This window comes from Sminthopsis crassicaudata, chromosome 6, assembly GCF_048593235.1.
Source record: "Sminthopsis crassicaudata isolate SCR6 chromosome 6, ASM4859323v1, whole genome shotgun sequence".
Classification (NCBI taxonomy): domain Eukaryota; kingdom Metazoa; phylum Chordata; class Mammalia; order Dasyuromorphia; family Dasyuridae; genus Sminthopsis; species Sminthopsis crassicaudata.
In genome coordinates, this window is record NC_133622.1 from 182,204,165 (window position 1) to 182,226,444 (window position 22,280).

General features: G+C 37.2%; 1 protein-coding gene across 5 annotated transcripts in view; it reads left to right on the forward strand.

Annotated features, from left to right (window-relative positions):
- The window catches only part of SORCS2 (sortilin related VPS10 domain containing receptor 2), a 1,204,963-nt gene that overhangs the window by 67,018 nt on the left and 1,115,665 nt on the right, over positions 1-22,280 (forward strand). The gene's annotated exons all lie outside the window — the stretch shown is intronic.

Consider the following 22,280-nt stretch of genomic DNA (forward strand, 5'->3'; position numbering starts at 1 on the left):
ATGTTGTAATATAAATTACATATATACGTATATGATATTTTTAACAAGTGAAGTGATTTGTCTGAGTGCCAGAGCAGGATCTGAACCCTGGCTTCCTGATTACTAATCCTGAGCTTTTTCTTTGGCAGGATGCTAGTTGTATAATAATAGGTGACATTTTTATAGTTCTTCAAAATTTAAAAGCAATGTACATAGGTATTTTATTTTAGTATTTAACTCTCAGAATACTCATTTGGGGTAGAATATATTTGTCTGGAATGCCTCAATGTGGACACATCCCCCGTTAAAGAGGAATGATGATTTGTCTATAACATAGAGTTCTTAGTGGAAGTGTTACTATCTCTGTTTTACAGAAGACTGAGTTTGAGGGGAAATAAAATGTCTTGCCTATTGTTTTTAGGATCAAATAGAAAATCCTTTGTTTGACTTTTAAAGGGCTTCAGAAGCTGGACCTTTCTTACCTTCACATTCTTTTTATATGTCATTCTCATACACTTCGCTCTATAATTCAATGACACTGGTCTCATTGCTGTCCCTTGTGTAAGGAAAAAACCTCCGATTTCTGGACATTTTCTCTGACTGTCCCCCATGTGTAGAATTTTTCCCTCCTAATTTTTCTTTCAATTTTTCAGTCTCTTTCAATTGTCAGCTTAAATTCCACCTTCTTTAACAATGGGTTTCAGCTTTTCTGATCCTTCTTAATCCTGCTGCTTTCTCTGTTTATTTTGTTGTTGTTCATTCACTTGTGTCTGACTTAGTCATAAAACACTTGGCCCTTATATTCTTTCTTTTCTCTCAAAGTCTGTCCAAGCTCATGTTCGTTATTTCCATGACTGTATCTTCCATCTCATCCTCTGTCATCTCCTTTCCCTTTTGCCTTCAGTCTTTTTCAACATCAAGGTCTTTTTTAGTGAGTTCCATCTTTTTATTATGTGGCAAAGCTCTTAAACTTTGTCTTATCTTCCAGTGAATAGCCTGAATTAATTTCTTTAAATATTGATTGATTTGATCTCCTTGCTGTACAAGAGACTCTCAAGTCTTCCTCAGCTCCACAATTTGAGTGTCAACTCAGTGGCATTCAGCTTTCCTTGTAGTCCAGTTATCACAGCCATGCATTAAAAAAACCTGGAAAAACCATTGCTTTGACTATAGAGATCTTTGTTGGCAAAGTAATGTCTCTGCTTTTTTAGTATGCTGTCCGGATTTACCATCGCTTTCCTTCCAAGGAGCGAGCGTCTTTTAATTTCATGGCTGCTGTTGCTGTCTGCAGTGATTTTTGAGCACAAGAATATAAAATCTGCTACGGCTTCCATTGATTATATCCAACTTATTCTCAATCGTTCTTATTTGTACATAGTTGTTTGCATGTTGTATCTTCCATTAGCTCTTTGAGAGCAGGGCCAGATTTTTTTTTCCATTTCTTTGAATACCTAATGCTTAACACAGTGTCTGGTATAAAGTAAATGCTTAATAAATGCTAGTTGGCCAACTGATTAGCCTATCATCATGCAGAAAACTAAGAGAGAGCTAGGATTTGAACTGAGAATTTATGGCTACAATTTCAGGGTTCTTTTTTATAGTCAATCAACAACCATTTATTAAGCATCTACTATGTGTCAGCTAAACACTGAGGATATGAAGCAAGGCAAAGAACAATCTCTGCTTTCAGGGGACTCATAGTCTAACGAGGGGGAGACAACATGAAAAAAAGTTATCAACAAACAAAACATATGCAAGGAAAATGGGAGATAAGCAGTAGAGGAAAGACACCAGAATTAAAGGAATCAGGAAAGGCTTCTTATAGCAGGTAGGGTTTAAGTTGGGAATTAGAAGAACAAAGAGACAGAGGTGAGAAGGGAGAACTTGCCAGGCATGAGAGACAATCACTGAAACTGTCCAGTGCTAGGAAATGAGTTGTTGCCTTTTCTGAGATTTTTTTCTCTGATCTTTTGTTTACCGTGTTGGCCATAAGAATTCAACATTTGTTATCATATGAAATAATAAAATTCAGAGCCAGAAGAGATCTTAGTTTATCTTGTCCAGTCTTTTCATTTTATAGAGGGAGTGATTGAGTCTCAGAGATGGGATGGGGACTCATCTATAAAAGGAGAGAGAATTGGATTAGATGATTTCTAAGAGATCCTCTAGCTTCAAATGTATAGTTTTGTGAAATGTAGAGAAAAGAATAATATACAAATCCCCCCCACATTATAATAATAACAAGAAAAACAAACAGGATTGACAGGATCCTCTCTGTCATGCTGCTTCCAAAGCAGATAATATGGTATAAGCTATATTGATAAATACTAAAGAGTCCAAAGGGAGTCTCAGACCCTTATCAGTTAGAGCTGTCCAACAGTGAAAAGGCAGCAGAGGTTGGTGTCTACCTGTTGGGGATATTGTCAAGAAGAGTCTTAAAATTCAGAAGGGACTGGACTAAATGTCTAAATTTCTTCTGGGACTCTGGTCTTGTGAGTTGCTGTTAGTTCTATTTAAAAAAATCCCAGGCTTGTGGGCTCTCATCTAGACTTAGACCAAAAAGTTGAAAGAAAATTTAAAAATGAAGTTTGGGGAAGTCCTTTTGATAGTGAGGGTTTGTAGCTAGGCAGGCATGGCAAGTTGCACCTGTAGCCATGGGAAGATGGATGCATGGTATGGATTTACTCTTAAAAGGCACAGAGGTAATTGGGATATATTCCAGCAGTTTGAGTACCCAGCTGAGATGCAGTGCCCTGATTAGGACTGAAGTCCCAGAGTACTGATTGTGTCTTTTAGAAATCAAACTGTGATTCATCCCTTTTATCAGCACTTAGCAAGCTGAAATATTATTTACCCAGGTCTAGGTATAATTTGTGACTGGTTTGCTGCAGAGGTTAAGTGATTTTTGTCATGATTCCAAGGGCAGCTTTTCATGGCAGACACATTCTATTAAGGTGACCTTAGTTATCAGCATTCGATAAATGTTTGCTGAATTGGAGTATTAGAATGATAGTGATATTATAATAATGAATAATAGCCTGCATTTTGCATAGTGCTTATAACTTTTCCAAACACCTTTATGGCTCTTATCATTATAACTTCACCAGAATGTTATGAAATTGTAGGGTAGATTTTGTTCTCATTTGATAGATGAAGAAACTGAGGTTCCAAAATATAAGGTTAATGACCCAAATTCACAAAAATAGGTGTGAGAGTTGGGATTTGAACTCAGGGCTCCTTACTCCATATCTAATGCTTTCCCCAATATGCCAAAGATGTATTTTAAGAAAAGTTTTTGAGAGGTCCAAGGTTATTATTTAGTGGTAAACCAAGATTAGATTGTTGGCTCATGTTTCTCTATTATTTTATAAGAGCTTTCTGTGGTAGATTGTACTCAAATTTAATTGTACCACTTGGTTCATAGTGCTTTACAAATAATTTTTATATCCTTTATCTCATTTAATTTTAGTGAAAACCCTGAAAGTAGATATGCATATATCATCATCCCTATTTTGCAGAGGAGAAAATTAAGGCCTGAAGAATATGTGACTTACCTGAAACTATGGCAAATCTTTAATAGCAGAACTGGAAATTGAGCCCTTTCTTTCTCCCTCCCTTCCTCCTTCCCTCTCTCTCTTCCTCCCTCCTTCCCTCTCTCTCTTTCTCCCTCCCATTTCCTTCCTTCTTTCCTGACAAGTGGTTAAGTGTGAGTTGTTCAGGGTCACACTGCTAGTGTCTGAGGTTGCATTTGAACCCACATCCTCCTGACTCCATGATTAGTGCTTTATCCACTACAATATCTAGATTTGCTAGAAAGGATTTTGTTTCAGTTGTGACTTGACCTTTGAGAGCTTTCCAAAGTGTCCAATTTTATAATTCTATACTTGGATCTTTTGTGAGCTCCAAAATAAATACTTCCCCATTGATACTCAAATTATCCCGAGGAATTTCAGACTTATCCCTGTTGCTAACCAATAACCTGAAGCACTGCTTCTTTTTTAGATTTTGTCCTTATCTGGCTTCTACCCCCATCAAAACAGCATCTCTCTGATATATCTGACCCCTTTAAGGAGCCCTATTTCCACCTGTAGTCTGTTGAACAGGATTGACAACAAAAGTGCAAGATTCAGAGAAAGGCCTCAAACATGAACAGTTTAATTTCAGAAGTATTTTCAGCATGATGATCTGGAGTTGGAATCTATGGTCATGGTGTAGATATTTGGGACAAAGCAGAGCTGGGCTTCTGGAGTAAATATATTGCATGACATATTGATTTAACAGTAATGGATAGAAAATAGAATCCTGGAAGAATCACCATGTCCTTTCAGACATCAAGAAAAAAAAAAGATGTCCAAAACTTTTCTGTTTGGAAGTGTTTGGTACTGAGGGAGTGAGTAGTTTTCACATAATTATTACAATAGAGAGGACTCAAAATGACATTCTCAAATATTGGTGCAGCTAAAAGACCAGGCCATCAAGTGCTATTCCAGTGGCACTTAGAACTGACTCCCCTGACTTCCTCCCACTTCCCATAGATAGATTCGGGTATCCCCAAATGACCCCATCATCCTGAGAACCTGAAGTGTCATAGGTCTATCAGACCATAGGTCAGAACTAGCAGCTGACCATTACCTCCCTTTGGTCAGTGATTGAGGCCTTAAACTTATCTATATTGGCCAAAATTTTAGACATTAAAGTTTTTGAAAGCAGAGAACATGTCTTACTTCAACTTGGTATCCCCACCAGCAAGGAGCATAAAATTAAAATTAATGGGTTGGTCTAGATGATTTTTGTAAAACTAATTCCAACTATAATAAGTGATTTCATTTTCTATTTTGCTCCAAAATTTCTCCATCCCTCATTTTCTTGAGGGCATTCTACACCATCAGATTCTGAACAGCATTTATGATGTCTGTCATTATACTTTAAACCCAAAATTGTTCCAACCCCAAATTATTTTGGCTAACTCTCATATAAGGCCTTCTACATCTCACATCTGTTTCCTTCTTCCCATGACCACATTAATTTGGGCCCTCATTGACTTTCACCTCAACTATTTCAAGAGTATTCTAACTGACCTCCCTGCTTCCAGCCTTTCGGGTTTTCAATCCATCCACCACTCAACTGCCAAAATCCCCCTCCTAAAACACGGGTTTGACCATGTCATTTCCATACTCAAGATGTTTTTGTGGCTTCCCATTAACTTTAGGACAAATGACAAACATTTTGCTTGGCATTTAATACCCCTTATAGTCTGACTCCAACCTGTTTTCCAGGTTGAATTTACATTATTCTTCTTTATACATTCTGTATTCAAACCAACTTGCCTTATTTTCTGTTCCCTGTGTCTGGCCTTCCATCTCCTGTGTTGGTGACTTTGCAGTCTGTTACCCCTGCCCCAAACTTTCTCTTCTCAACCCTTCCTCTTGTAACCTCTTGGAGGCTATTCTCATTCCTTCAAGGCTCCTTCCTAGAAAAGGTTTATATATATATATATGTGTGTGTGTGTGTGTGTGTGTGTGTGTGTGTGTGTGTGTGTGTGTGCGTGTGTGTGTATGTATGTATTTATGTATATATAATATAATAAGTATGTATATATAATATGTATGTATATATAATATAATAAGTATAATGACTCATTATTTCTAACTCTACATCCTGGCACCTAGCATAGTGCTTTACAAACAGCAAGTGATTAATAAATGCTGGTTGAATTGTGAATTTTCAGGATAGATCATAGCACAGCAGGAGGGTTAAAAAGATGTCAGAGATCCTTTAGCCAAAAGGAGGAAAAAATACCCTCAAAAACTTGGGCTGTAGTTTAATCGGGTTTTACTTCTGTAAAAATTGTTTTTTACCAGCAAATTACGGGATTGAAGCCTTTCTGGGGATTTGTAATTTGTTTGATACATAATGCTGCAACATCCAGGGTATCAGTTGGAATGAAAAAATAAACTCCAATTTGTTCAGGACTATGAAGCCTGGAACAATGTTAATTAGAGGTGATTATCTTCTTTTGGTTTTTCTAAATAACTTCACTGTGCTCCTGTTCACGTTCTTACATGGAAAGAGCTCAATTTCTGTTGGAAACCTATTTTCCCACCTAGCTAGCTTTCTGCTTGGTTGAATTAGGAAGCAGCCTCCTCCTACTGACAGACTCCTCAGCTCCATCTTGGTTATTGGATGAACAGCTGATGCCCCTGGAGAAGGTTATTATGAAGTAGAAACTCTAAATTTCTCAATCTCCTGCAGATTTAACAAATAAGTTTTCTCTATATTTCTTTCTTCTTTTTGTACCTTTCTCCCGGGAAGGGGATGAACTATCGTTTCCACTTTACCAAATGTAAGGGGGCAGACTATCCCGTGTTAATTATGCCATCTGTTGGGTGGCGTATCCTCTGAGATAATTCTGAGATAGTAAAGAAGAGGAGCTCATACCAGCTTGGTTATTAATAGGTTTTATTGGGGTTGATTAGGTTAATTGAGTTGTTTCACGGAGTTTACTCACAAGAGACCAGTCATCTGAGTCGGCAGGACAAAGTAATGTCATGGATACCTGGGCCAGCCCTAGCCCAGGCTAGGTATTATATAAAAACAGAACAAAGAAGGCAGAGTGCAGCGTAGCCTGGAGTCATATGCAAGTTTTCCCTTGGGATAGTTGGAGTTTCTTTTGCTATTTACATTTATTTAAGCTGATTTACATTATTCTTTGGAGTCATAGGTCATGTTCCCATTCTAGCCTACCCCGTACACTTCTCCCATCTCTCTTCCCTTTTTCCTTAACATTTTATAGTAGAATAAACTTGGGATCAGAGATCTAGATCTGCATTCAAATCCTGCCTCTTTCTGTGACCACAAAAAAGTCAGTGAACTATTTTGTGATGCTCCTTTCTCATCTGTACCATTGAGCTAAAAGTACCTGTGAAAGTGAAATAAAAACACACACACACACACACACACACACATGTTAAGTGTTTAACAAATCCCAAAGTTATTGTGGTAGTTGTTATCATTGTTACTGTTATTAATCCTTTTTTGTCCTAATTCATTTCAAAAATCTTTTTTTTTTTTAGAAGATTCTGTTGTAGAAAGAATATTCTGTTCAGTCATTGAGGTAGATATAAAGTTAAAATAGGATATTTAAGGAACTTACTGTTTAATAGGAGGATAAGACAGAGAAAACTAAGCCATATAATTATACTTTGTATGGGCCATATAAAGTAGTCTGTGAAAGTTAAAGTAGATTACAAACAATAGAAATTGAGTGGGGGATATCAGGTATGCTTTCCTAAAGGAGGTGATGTCTGAATTGGGCTTTAAAGAATCAATAGAAAAAAATTTTAAAAATAGAAAACAAAACAAACAAACAAAAAGAATCAATAGGATTTCAGCAGATGGATACAGGTTAGGACATGGCAAAGCACTCCAGTATCTTTATCAAGAAAACCCCAAGGCGGACACAAAGAGTTGGACATGACTGAAAAATGGCTCAACAGCAATCATTAGTAAAGGAACAGAAGTGTGATAATGGTCATGTCTGAGACAGAATAGGTCAGTTATATTGAACATTATAGGGCATGTGCAAAGTGTGTGCAAGGTGCTGGATGTGCAAAGACATTTCCCTTCTCTCAGCGCAATGATATATGTAAAGCTGTTGCAAACCTTTAAGTGCTTTATATATTTAATATATTATTATTTGATTAGTTTGAAATATATTATTATAGTTATAATTAGATTATTTATTCATAATATATTATAATTATATATTTGTAATATATTATAATCATCATATATTTTATATACAATATATTATAGTACATAATATAAATATAATTTATATTTGCATTTATTATAATCTATACTATTTATTACACATATATTTCTTATTGGTTAATATATGTATATTACATATTAATTATATTTATTAAATTATGATATTTATTATAATATACAATATTATAATATATATTATTTGTAATATATATATATATAATTATATTAAATATATTTTAAATATATTACTATTTGATATATTACCAGTATAACTCTTATTTCTATAGTACTTCATTGTTTCCACATATTTTCCTCTGTGTCTTATGAGGTAGACAGGACAGATTGATATGATACCATTTTATAGATGGGGAAACTGAGGTTCAGAGAATTTAAGTGTCTTCCCCAAGCTCACTTCATTAGAAAATGCCAGAGTCAAGGCTTGAACTCAGGTCTTCTTGCTCTAAGTTGGGTGACTTTTTAGTTGAGTTTCAGAGATCCTAACTTGTTTATGGGTTAAGACATTTGGGGTAGCTTGATGGTGCAGTGGATAGAGCATCGGTCCTGAAGTCAGGAGGACTCGAGTTTAAAATCCAGCCTTAGACACTTAATACGCACTAACTGTGTGATCTTGGGCAAGTCACTTAACCTCAATTGCCTCAGCAAAAAACCCAGCTAAACAAACAAAAAAAGCAATAGAGTCAGAGCTGGGACTTACATCCTGGTCCCTTAGTCTTCATTCCCCAGCTCCATCCCAGGTTCTAATCATTTTCCTTAACTCCCTGTCACTGTGAGTCAAATTCTCTGGGGAGAAATTTCAGAGGACATTTAAGATTCAGATAGACCATCCACATTCATTTCATGCTGTGAATGGAGAGAAGGGCATCATGGCTACGTACGGTGTATCTGTAACAGACCTGGTCCTTGACTCCAGGGAGGTTGGAGGGGAAGCAGCATGTGGGCAGTATCAGCCACCTGTATTCACTGAAAGCTTCTTCTTGTCTCTTGTGGATATATAAATGGGATAACACAGTTTATGTGTTCAAATTGTTGGGAAAGATCAGATTTCTGTGGGAATGAATAAACCATGTAAAACTTAATGAGTGACCATGGAGTAATCTGGAAAAACTGACTCAAGACTAATAGAGGATCTCAAATCTCTTGCTAAGATTTTCTATTTATGAAATTGCTCTAGAAGTCAATGGGATAGAAAGTTAGAAGAAATAGAGAGAGGTTCACATCTCCCAAACACAAGCAACATGATTAAAAAAAGTTGAATGATAAATAATACTCTCTGGAACTTTTTGGGTAACTTTGGGCTCACTATCATGAGCCTCAACTTCCCTGTTCATTAATGGAAAGAACACTTGACTTGGTTCAGAGACATTGAATTCAGGTCTTGGTTCTTATGTTTACTGTCTGAATTATCTTGACCATCTTCTGGGTGTTCAGATTGGACATTTCAAGACCAACTTGCTTTGTTGGGTTCTTCCACATTTCCAGCCAAACATTTGCTACATCGTGTAAATCCTTCTTCTTAAGGATCTCATACATAGTTTCTTTTTCTTTTTTAATAGTTTTTATTTACCAGATATTTGCATGGGTAAGTTTACAACATTGACAATTGCCAAACCTTTTGCTCCAATTTTTCCCCTCTTCCCCCCCCTCCTGCAGATGGCAGGTCGACCAATACATGTTAAATAGGTTAGAGTATAAATTAAATACAATATAGGTATACATGACCAAACAATTGTTTTGCTGAACAAAAAGAATCGGACTTTGAAATAATTCATTCATAATTTCTACAAGAAATCTTTCTCCAAAACTACTTAAGTTCAGGATCTCAACTCCCTTTAAATGGACTTTTTTTATACTCAGATCAAAAACTTCTAGAGCTTTCTAGCCAGTCCTGGATATTTAACCGTATTTTTAGGAAATGTATCGACAAATTGGAGTGTATCCAAATGAGAGCAAATAGCCGTATCAGGGTCATTTGAAAGAATTGGGGATGTTTAGGCTGAAGAAGAAATCTCTTGGGAGGGGGAGGGAGTCATGGTAATTGTCTTCAAGTATTTGCTGGGCTGTCATGTGGAAGAAGAATTAAGCTTTTATTTTTGCTTAGACTCGGAGAGTAGAATGAGGTGCAATTTCAGTTTGATATGAAGCAGAGCTCCTGAACAATTAGAGCTATCCCAAAATGGAACTGCCTGCTAACAAAGGGAATGTGGAGACTAGATTTCCACTCATGATGTTAGGGATGTTGTAGAAGGAAATACTATCCAGATATCAGTCAGACAAGCTGCCCTCTATGGCCCTTTCTTGTTCTGTAATTTTGTGATTCTGTGACTTGTGGAAGGAATAAGTGTTTCTCTCTTAGCTGTTACGGAAAAGGGAGAGAGATGGATGGAAGCACTAGACTGTAAGTCAGGAGACCTGTATTCCAGTCTCAATTCCTACTCTGTAAAATGGAGATGCCATGTCTTATAAATAAGGTATGAAAAATTTCTGTAACAGCAAGATGATGTCATGTAATTATCAGCTATTAGCATTGGCTATTTGTCTTCCTGTTATTTCTCAAAGTAGGGAGTGGGGAGAGTAATATTAACTGGTAGGCGGAGTTTGGGACTGAACCACATTGATGCTGTCTCTCATTTTAAGTTTTACAAAGCACATTTCTTGCCTTTTTAAAAAAAGTTCAATAGATTGTGTACTTTAAAGGTGAGGAACCTGAAACAAGATAAATAAAATGATTTGTCCCAGATTCTACATGTCATAGCAATGGGAAGGTTCGACAATTGGCTTTCTTCCTCTAACACATACTGTCTATGTCATCTAACTTCTCAGTACCCAACACACCTTTCTAGTAATGATAGCTATTCATCTAGTCCTTTCAGATATCTCAAGTGCTTTACAAATATCTTCCCAATAATAATTATTATATTTATATTATATATATATATTCATATAGCACATATCCAAGTGCAATAAATAATATCTCATTTGATTCTCCTAATAACTCTAGGTACTGTTATCCCCATTTTACAGATGATGAACTAGAGGAAGGCAGAGATTAAGCGACCTGCCTAGGTTCACACAGCTGGTAAGGGTCTGAGGCTACATTTGAACTCAGAACTTCCTGACTGCCAGACTCAAATTCAGCTCTTGTGATTCTAAGTGAAGTCAGTGCTCTTTTTGTTATTCTACATTATTTCTTTTCTTACTAATTATATTTGATTAAAAAAAAAACTATTTTGCCTTTTTTTTGCTCGGCAGAAAACCTGAGCTCAGTAATTTTTTGTTTTTCCTTAGCTAAAATAAGCTTAGGAATGATGGCTCTTCCCAGATCCTCAAAGAAGGATAGATGCATTTTGTTTAAATCTCCCAGGTGGAAGACATTTTTTCTGTCAGCATAAACCATTATCCTCCATCCTTCTCCTGACACCAAATCTCCCATCCCCTGCCACTTGTCCACTGTTTTGGGGCCCATATTCCCAGTAATTCATTCATCAATTATAGGAATGTGCCATTGGGACAGCAGGGGGTGGGATTCCCAACTTGGATAAGAGTGTGTGTGTCTGTGTGTGTAGTGGATTTCCTTTTACATTTTTTCTTTTTTACATTTTTTTAATATCCTCAAACCTGCCACTGTTGTTTACCTCTGAAATCACTTCCCAGATTCGTGTTCAGAGCTTCTAAAAACAGCCTCATATTTTCTGCTGACAAGAGCCTGCCTTGTTTGGTCCTAATGTTGTTCTTTTTGGAGTTGATTACATTCCGTCCTTGAACGTGATTTAAGGGTTGCTCCCTGGCCGCTGGAGGCTCTCACTGTTGCATATTAAGTACTCTGGGATCCAGTCAAGCCTGCCAAAGTCTTTTACAGACCCGTGGGTTTCTCAAGGGAGATGAAAAGCCTTAAGTAGGCTACCGTTTTGATTGGGGCTTGGAATTGGGCTCAATTGTCCTAGACCACCAAAGACCAAGTTTCAAAACACCCTTGGAAATCTGGAAGTGCTGAAAGACCTGCTTTCCCACTTGAGTTTTTCTCCTTCTCCCTCCCCTTTCCTTCTATTCTATCTCCCCCCTCCCCCAGACCCTCAGCTCTCTGAACTCTTATTTAAACAATTAAAGGAAATCCTTTTTAGGTAATTAAAGAGAAGTGGTAGCAGCCAAAACAACATCCACCACCAATTTTATTCTTATAAGCATCAAGGAAAAGAAACTACTAGAATGGTCAAAATGGAAGTCAGAAATGGGAAGCAGGGCTGGTTGTTGGCTGGGCTGTCACTAAAATGATGCTGCTGGTTGAGACAGGAGAGTCACAAGAGTCACTGATCATTGCCAGGGCTTCTCTGAGCCTGCCTGCTTAGTGTTGTGTAAAGAGTCATCCAAGGGATGGGATTTCAGGGACAAAAGTCTGAGTGGGAGGGCTGTCAGTAAGGACTTCTTGGCTGCCTTACTGATAGTGACAGGCGTAAGAGCTGATATTTATGTAGTGCTTTATGCTGTGTGTAATCCCACCTTGTCTTCAGAGCAACCCTGTGAAGTAAGGAGGGCAGGTATTAGTATTGCTATTTTTATTCCCATTTCATAGATAAGAAAATGGCAGCCAGTGGGGTGAATTGTCCAGGATAGAGCCCCTGAATCTGAACCCATGTCTCCAATCATAATGCTCTTTGAAATGCTATCACTTAGGACCTTGGATTAGGTCATAGATATAGTAAGGAAGGAAACTTTAGAATTTATCAAGTTATAGGACTGTAGCTTCAGAGGTAAATGGGATCTCAGAAGCCATTTTTTCCCATTTTACAGATGAAGCAACTGAGACCCAAGTTTATTAAGTAACTAGCAGAGATGGGGTTTTCATTTAAGTATTCAGATTCCAGAACCAATTAATTTTTAAAAAATATCTTACAACATCTTCATTAAAAAAAAAAGAGAACATGAAGGCCCACAAAGTGGGCTATTCAGACTATGAATGATGAGACCTAGGATTTGATCCCAGATCTTGGGATTCCCAATCCCATTCTTTTCCTAAGGTAGCCTTGGCTTGGACAGTGACAAAGGCTAGCATAATGACTCCCCCAAGATAACCAAAGAGAAAGAAATATTTCATATTTATATGGAGAGCTTTATAGTTTCCTTAAAGTAATGTATGTGCTAGAAAACAGAAGAATTATTATAGATGGAGAACATAAAGCCAGAGAAATAATGCCATTCATCCAAGGAAGTGGTGATGAAGGACTCTGAACTGTGACTCTAGTGCTCTTTGGTGCAGCAAAGCCTTCTCTCAGCATCAGATGGCACATGATTAATTTGCCTCTGCTCTTTTCACTAGAAAAGGTGTCTCTTAGACACTTCTAGGATGAATTCTAATTTTTCATAGAGTTCCATTTAATAATAGCAATAATGATGATGATAATAAAGCTAGTATTTACATAGTGCTTTCAGGATGCCAAAACTCCTCGCAAAATATCTCATTTGATCTTTGCAGCATCCTTGGGAAGTAGATGCTTTATTATATTATATTCATTTTATTTATTTATTTATTATTTTTTTAAATTAATTTTTATAATTATAACATTTTCTTTGACAGTACATATGCATAGGTAATTTTTTTTACAACATTATCCCTTGTACTCCCTTCTGTTCCGACTTTTTCCCCTCCTTCCCTCCACCCCTTCCCCTAGATGGCAGGCATATTATATTCATTTTATATCTGAGGAAACTAAGGCAAACAAAGGATGCGATTTGCCCAGCTGGTACATGTCTTTGAGCTCCTGACTCAAGATCTAGCACAATGGTGCCATCTGGCTTCCATTTGGGTACTTATTATAGCTTCATAGATTTTAGGGCTGGAAGGACTGTGCATCACCTTTCTGCTCCTTTCTCATTTTAATAGAAGAGTAGATAGGCTGAGATCTCTGAAGCATCTGTCTGAACATCACAAAGCTTGTAAGCAACAAATCCAAGATATAAATGAAAATTTTGGATTCCAAATTCAATAGCTTTTCTCCCTTGCTTTCCCTCTCCCCTTTTAAACTGCTTTCTTTTTTCTAGTTATACATATACATTAATTTTTAATACACATTTCTTTATGAATCATGTTGGGAAAGAAGTAAAACAAAAGGGATAACAGAAAGAAAAAAATATAGAAGGAAAAAAGTGATCATAGCATGTGTTGATTTACAGTTAGTTTCCATAGTTCCCTCTCTGGCATTTTCTATCCAAAGTTTATTAGGATTATCTTGGATCATTAAAACTCTGAGAAGAATCAAGTTTTTCATAGTTGATTATCACACAATCTTGCTGCTACTGTATGCAATGTATTTCTAGTTCTGCTTGTTTCACTCAGCATCAGTTCATGTAAATCTTTCCAGCCTTTCTAAAATCAGCTTGTTCATCATTTTTATAGAACAAGAATATTCCATTACTTTCAGATACCATAATTTATTCAGCCATTCCATCATTCCCCTGAAGGGCATCTACTCATTTTCCAATTCTTTGCCACTATAAAAAAGAGCTGTTACAAACATTTTTGAACATAGGGGTCCTTTTCCTTCCTTTACAATTTCCTTGGGATACAGACCCAGTAATGGCATTGCTAAATCAAATAGCCCTTTGGGCATAGTTCTAAATTGCTCTTTGGAATGATTGGATCAGTTAACAACTCCACCAACAATGTCTTAGTGTTCCAGTTTTCCTACATCTTCTCCAACATTTATCATTATCTTTTCCTATCATCCTAACTAATCTGAGAGATGCGAAGTGGTACCTTAGAGTTATTTTTAATTTGCATTTCTCTAATCAATAGTGATTTAGAAGATTTTTCACATAATTATAGATGACTTTAATTTCATCATCTCAAAATTGTCTGTTTATATCCTTTGAACATTTATCAAATGAGAAATGGCTTGTATTTTTATAAATCTGACATAGTTCTTTATATGTTTTAGAAATGAGGCCTTTATTAGAAACACTGGCTGTAAAGATTTTAATTTATCAAACACTAGATTACATTGATTATTGTGTCATGTGTATCTAACCTACTCTTCACCAGTACTACACGGTTTTGATGACTGATGCTTTATAATAAAGTTTTATGTCTAGTACTGGCAAGCTACCATCTTTTGTATTTTTTCCCCATTGATTCTCTTGATATTCTTGCCCTTTTTTTTCTTCCAGTTGAATTTTGTTATTGTATTTTCTAGCTCTATAAAATGATCTTCTCTTTATTTCTTCTATTTATATAACTATTTAAAGACATAAAATTTCCCCTAAGAATTCCCTGTGCTTTAAGGTTTGCAAATAACTTTACCAAGTGCTTTGCAAATTGTAAAGTGCTGTTTAAATAGGAATGGTTTCTCCTCCTCCCTCCTCCTCTTCTTTCTCCCTCCTCCTCCTCTTCTTCCTCCCTTCTCTTCCTCTTCTTCCTCCCTCCTCTTCCTCTTCTTCCTCCCTTCTCTTCTTCTTCCTCCCTCTTCTTTCTCTTTCTCCTCCCTCCTATTTTTTCTTCTTCCCTTCTTCCTCCTCTTCTTTTCTTCCTCTCTTCTTCTTTCTCCTCTTCTCCTTCTTCCTCCTCCTTTTCTTTTTCTTCTTTTTCTTTTCTTCCCTTTTTTCCTTTCTCCTCCTTGTCTTCCTTCTCCTCTTCCTTTTCCTTTTTCTCCTCCTCACAACATGTTTGTGATACTCCAGATATGTTCTCCTCTTTACACAAGAGGAAACAGAGGTTCCAACAGGTCAGGTAACTTGCCTGTTATCACAAAATGAGTAAATGCCAGAGACAGGCTCAGAACCAAGAGTTCTCAACTTCAGGTCAGATGGCCTTCTTTCTATATACTATGATAATGAACAATGTTACATAACAAATAATAAAATGGGAAAAATAATTCTTCCATTGCCTAGCACATACATTGTTTTTAGGCAAGTATAAAGGGCTATATATAAACATGAGGTACCTATTTCTTCCTCTTTAGTCATCCTGGGGCAGCCATTGTGGCCTCTTTCTTTTTCTTCTCTGTCCAGTCCATGAAAGGGGAAGAAAGCAGAGAACTTCCTGGAGCTGAGGGTGTCTAGCCAGATGGGACACAGGGCAAAGGATGCCCTTTCCCCAAAATTAGCAGAAGGCAGGTACTGATAAATTTCTTTCTCTTGGATGTAAAGACAGGTGGGAGGAGTAGAAGGAAGAAGGTTGCTTCTCTGTCCTCTTTTAGGCTATTTTTGGCCCTGGGAAATAGCAGGGAAACTCTTCTTGGAAGCAGTAGATCTCTGATCTTCTTGGCAAATTAAGGGGGAAAAATGTAAATGGTTATTATTTTTGTTCAGAGGGCAAAGCAGAGCAAATTACCTCATTGTGAGCTTCAGACCCTCTGAAGCATCCTTGAATTTGGCTCTGGATGCTGATCTGTAACTATTTGGGCAACCAGGCCTTTGCCCTAGGGTGCTGAAATTTGAGGGCACTATTAACATCTGATGTGCTTTTGCAGTATAAACATAAAAGAATTTAACTCCTGGTTAAAAATGATAATTAGTTAAAATAGGAAATTGCTTAAACCTGAGGCATAATAACCTAGGGATTCTGGGTATCTCCAAGGAACAATGCATGTAGAGTGCTTTGCAGATGTTGAAATACAATGTAAATGTAAGTATTATTATTGTTATGACTGATATTAATTATTACATTTATATAGAATCGTAAAATTTATAAAAATTTTAAAATATGGTATCTCTTTTGAGACTGAGAACACAGGGAAGCAGGTAATACAAAGGTTAGTCATGTTTTAAAGATTAGGAAGTTGATGGATAGGTCTGTATGTATCAGATCTTTCCCCATTCCAATCCATCACTTCTCAGCTACAAAAGTGATTTTCTGAAGGCACAAGTCTGATTGTGCCTCTCCCTTACTCTATAAACACCAGAGGTTCGCTCCCTATTACCTCCAGGAACAACTACAAAGTACTCTTTTTGGCCTTCAAAGCTCTTTATGATCTAGCTCCTTCTATCTTTCAAGTCTTATTACACCTTACTCCCAGACTTATTGCTCTCCCATGCTGTAGTACTGGTCTCCTGCCACTTCCAAGAACAGGGCATTCTCTCTTGACTCCTAGAATTCTCTCTGGCTACCCTGCAAGCCTGAAATGCCCTCCATTCTTTTTTCTGACTACCGACCTCTCTGGATTCTCTCAGTCCCACCTAAAATGCTACTTTCTACAGGAAGACTTCCCTAACCTCTCTTAATTCCAGTGCCTTCCTTCTGATGATTATTTCCTATTTATCCTGCATATAGCTTTCTTTGCATATACTTATTTACGTGCTGTCCCTCCCTTTAGATATTTGTTTGAGCTCACAGTCAGTAAGAAGTACAGCTGGAACCAAACCTAAGTCTTTGGATTCTGTTACTGTACCACATCAAGGTACCATACTGAATAAAGCATGGGATCTGGAATTAGGAAGACTTGAGTTCAAATTTTGCCTCATATACTTACTAGCTATGTGATACTGAGGAAGTCACTTAACCTTTGTTTACCTCAATTTCCTCATTGGTCATGAGGATAATAATATTTACTTCTCAGGGATATTGTGAGGCTAAAATGAGGTTATATTTATAAAGCATTTTGTAAACCTTAAAGTATATTATTACTATTACTACACCTTCTTGCGTTCCTATTACAATGGAAATGATTATAGCAGAAAAATCATAATTAAATTATTAAGCCCAATCATTACTATTTATAACAGGAGTTTTAAAACATTTTTGTATCAGTCTTGTGAAGCCTTTCTCAGAATGTTTTTAAATAAATCAAATTACAAAGGAACTGATTATACTGAGATATAGTTGTACAATTTTTTTTTTTAAAGTTCGTGGACTATAGTCCAAGAAGCCATGTTGTACAGTAATGCAAACTTTACAAATGAATCTATATATTGTGAATGCATCAATCAACATAAGTTGTTTTGCACAAAATCCCTCCAATAGGAGAAGTATTATTGTGGCTCATTTTGTAGACGGGAATATGGAGATCTGGGGAGCTTGAGACCTTGTAAGTCTGGGATTAGAACTCTGGATGCCAGACTTGCTGGATTTTTACCGTCCATTGGAATTAAGCTCCTTCCTTTCAGAGAGATTTTCTGAAGGTCAGGAATCCGAACAGATGGACAAAAGGAATGCTGTTCTAACCAAGTCTTGTGTGTGCTTCTCTGTGTCTCTGTGGGGCAGACAGAGTCCTCTGGGAAAGAATCCATGCAAGCAACTCATCGGACAAGAATTCAGCTCCCCAAAGAGATGCGTCTCTAAGGGAATGATACTTTTTGGGCTCAGGGAATCGTTTAATCAAGCAGACCATGGTTTCATAGCGCAACACTTCTGGCCTTGGGGGTGGAGAGCCAAGTCTGTGCCTCAGAAGCTAATCCACAAACCACTGATGAGGGAGTCGAGTTGTCCAGCTCATCACGGCTCATATGGCATTAGCATGTTCACACCCATTATTTCTTTTTCTCTTTTGTTCCTCTAGGCATCCCTGTTTGTGGGGCAAGTTGTTAGCTTTTCTGTTTTTCCAAATGAGGAGGGGAGATGCCGTGATTTATATTAGTTCATATAGCAATGGATCTGAACCGAGAGCCAGGACTCAAAGCCAGATTTTTCTTTTTTCTTTTTTTTTTTTTCCATTCCAAATGCAAAACTTTTACTCCATAAAAGGCTTCGTGGAGGATGTGGAATGTGCTAGGCCTTTAAAAATGGGTATTATTTCAGTGGGTGGACTAGAGGACTTTCCAACATGAGCAAAAAAACAAAAAAATAACTGGGCTTTTGGAGTAAGGAACTGGGTTCAAGTCTTGGCTGTCACCCATTACACCAGAAATAATTATACCAGGACAGTCATAATTAACTTACAAAGTACTGTGATTGCTATTTATAGCAGGAGCTCATAATTATTTTTGTATCTTCATTAACTGTGAAGAAACAGAGGCCATGAGAACCTTAAATGAATTTTCCCGGGTTTTTTATGTAGTAGGTCACAGAACTAAGACTGAAAACCAAATCTTCTGTTTCCCGATTTGCTGCTCTTTCTACTGATGGACAAGGGTGCCTTTGAGTTTCAATTTCTTCCTCTATGGAATGTGTATAATAATGCTTGTCTTTTCCATCTAACAGAATCTTATGAGGAAAAGACTATGTAAATCTCTAAAGAACTTTAGTAGCACATAAACCATTGCATATATAAAGAAAAGGTGGCTACGGGTTTTCTATATTTATGAATCGGTATCTTCGGAACTCCATTCCAAGACAGGGATGAAGTCAGTGGAAGGGCCCTACCAAAGCTATTATTGGAATTGTTCCTTCTAGTTCATCCTCTTTATATGTCATTCTTGAAACCTGTTCCAGCAGAGACCAAGCTTTGGAAAAGTCTGCCAAGCTTAAGGGGCTTAGAACATGGGTTCTTATCTTTGGACCTATGAATATTAAAAAATTGACAACTTAATTTCAATATAACTGTTTTTCTTCCTAACTTATACTTTTTATTTTATGCATTCATAGAGAGGCTGTATCTATCTGCTGGACAAGGTTCAGAGAGGGCTAATTGTCAGAGGACTAGCATCCAAGGAATAACATTTTTGATGACAGCAATTCATGAAATTGGCCACTAATATGAAGTTGGATCTTATCTCTTTGCTTTAGTGGAGAGAGTATCCATACCTATGAAGTCCTGGCTCCTTTTAGGTATTTCATAGAATCATGGCTTCTAGGGCTATAAGGAATTTTGGGAGCATCTAATCTTATTTTATAAGTAAATAAGTTGAGACTCAGATTTTGGGAAGCGACTTGCCTAGAGCCACATTTAGCTGGTTTTGAAAGATGAATCTGGACAGCGCCAACTTCTTTGCTCTCCAAACAAGTTTGGAAGATGAAAATGCCCCTTGTTTAGGGATGATTTCCACTTCTGCTTTGGCCTTTTGCTTTCCAAAGACTAATGGCTCCAAAAGGGACTTTTTAAGGTCCAAAAACTTTATTTATGGAGATTTATTAGATAGTCTTCAAAGCAATAATTTTGAGAAAAGTGGAAGAAATGGTTAGCCCAAGTTAAATGGCTCAATGCAACAACTGGTAAGCATCTGGAATAAGTTACATGGTCCTGAGGAGGCAATTGGAGCAAAGAGAACAAATGAATTCAAGAGACACAGTGATTTATTTCTGGGAAAGAAGGGATTGATGGGTCATAATGAAGGAGCAGGAAGTGTGGATTAAGATGCTTTTAGGAAAAAGGCCAGTGTATAGGACCTGATAGCATTTTCCTGGCTCTTCATTTTTCCTCTTGTTCCTTGCCCTTGCATTCCCAGGACTGGGTGCCAAGAGGTTAAAGGAACCTTAAGTTCAGAATCAACGCTTGACGCCAAGCCACTGTTGGCTTTCTCATGGACATGATTGTATGCCTTCATTTCAGCCAAGAATAATTTACTTTGCTTTGACATCCCTGAAAATAAAACACATCAATCCAACAGAGTCTATGTGCCTGGGGCAAATAGTGATTTTGGTAGATTTTGAGTCCCTTTTCAGGAGTATCCCCTTTGGTTGGGAGTGTCCTTTGTTCTATGTTCTAAAGTATTTAATAACTAAAAATTCCAAGTTTTATATTCTAAGGTTTCTTCCAGATCTAATGTTCTGTGGTTTAAGTTCTGGGGTTCATTGAAGCTCAAACATTCTATGATGAAAGACACTTTCTTGTTCCAACAATCTACTTTCACATTCCTGGGATCATTCTAGCTCTAAATTTCTATGTTCTAAGGTCCTTTCACATTCTAATATTCTGTATCTCATGCTACTGAGGCTCTTTCCATCTTCCAAAAATTGCAGTTTTGATGTGTTTGAAGTGATTTTGGACAATCCATATTTACTCTGAATGTCCTCATGTGCTAAATTCTAATAGAAGATCAGTTTTCTTTAATACTGAGTTCCATGGAATAAAACTTAAGTGCCCTTTAGAAAAAAGAGTGAAACAATTAACAGGAGAAGTCCTGACAAGGTCCTAAGAAGAAATGAGACTTGGGTTCAGGTCTGAAGAATGAGGAAGGTTTAGATATGTGTCTGGGGGAAATCATTAACATGTCATAGAACAGAGATCACTGGACTTGAAGACAGTCTGAATTGAGATCAAATTCTGGCTTTGCCCTTTATTGTCTGGGAGACTTTGGATAAGTCATTCAATGTGCCTCCATTTCCACATCTCTAAAATGGGAAATCAATGCAGAGGGAGAATTATGCCCTGTCTTGCACAGTTCACAAGACTCTGAGTTTAAAATGAAATAATATATGTTAAAGGGATTTGTGAACCCTAAATAATTGTAGAATCACTTTCATTCAGGAATCCCTTGGACTTAATGCTCTCAAAGTTTCCTTTGAGCTCCCAGGTGCTCCAGTATGATTCTGTTTATCAAAGAAAGTCTTGCCCATCATTTCACATAGAGTAAGTTGCAGAACCAGAATTTGTACCCAAAGCTTAGCTTAGCACCTGGCACATATTAGATGCTTAATAAATGTTTATTTCTCGATTGAACATAGATTATTCCTTGCACTACAAATCCAAGGTTCTGTTCATTAGAGTGAGCTTCTTGGGAACAGAGACTGACTGCTTTTCATGATTCTTTGCATCCCCAGTGTTTAGCAGCAGAACAGGAGAGAGCACGCTGGACTAGTCAGGAAGATTTGTCCTTGGACACCTAGGCACATTTTATATATTCTCATTATGTGTTTCCTATAAAATGAGAATAGTAATGGCACCCATCTTCCAGGGCTTGTTGTAAGGATCAAGCAAGATGATGTTTGTAAGCCTCTTAACACAGTGCCTGGCACCTAGTAAATGCCCAATAAATCCTGTTCTTCCTTCCTTAGGGCAGTGCCTGGAACATAGTAGATATGTAATAAATGCTTTTTGACTTCACTTATACCTCATTGCCTATTATTCTAAATAACAAATGTGAGCAATATTTCTGTGTACATTCATCACAGTGTCCCAAAGTATGCATCTAATTTTTAATGCCACAAAAGATTAAATGTGGATTACAAATAGTCAACATGTTCAAGAATAGTCCAATTTTGCTTTACTTCTAATATCATGAATGCCATGCTTTCATGATGATAAATACAACCATATGAATATGACTGTGGTAAATTTACATATCTACAGGTCATTTTGTAGGTCTTGGGACCTCCCTTGATCTTTTCCCACATGTTTCATGTCCCTTAACTGGCTCCCTTTTTTTCCCTTGCCTTTTTGCTAGGCTAGTGGATTGTTGATCATCAGGGTCCTTCCACGTTAATTTGTTGTTGTTCAGTCTTTTTCAGTCATGATTTTTCATGATCCTAATTTGGGGTTTCCTTGGCGAAGACAGTGGAGTGGTTTGCTGTTTTCCAGCTCATTTTTTACAGATGAAGAGATTGAAACAAACCTTGTTAAGTGACTTGCTGAGGCTCACATGGCTGATTAGTGTCTGAGACTGGATTTGATTTTAGGGAAATGAGTCTCCCTGTCTTTGGACTC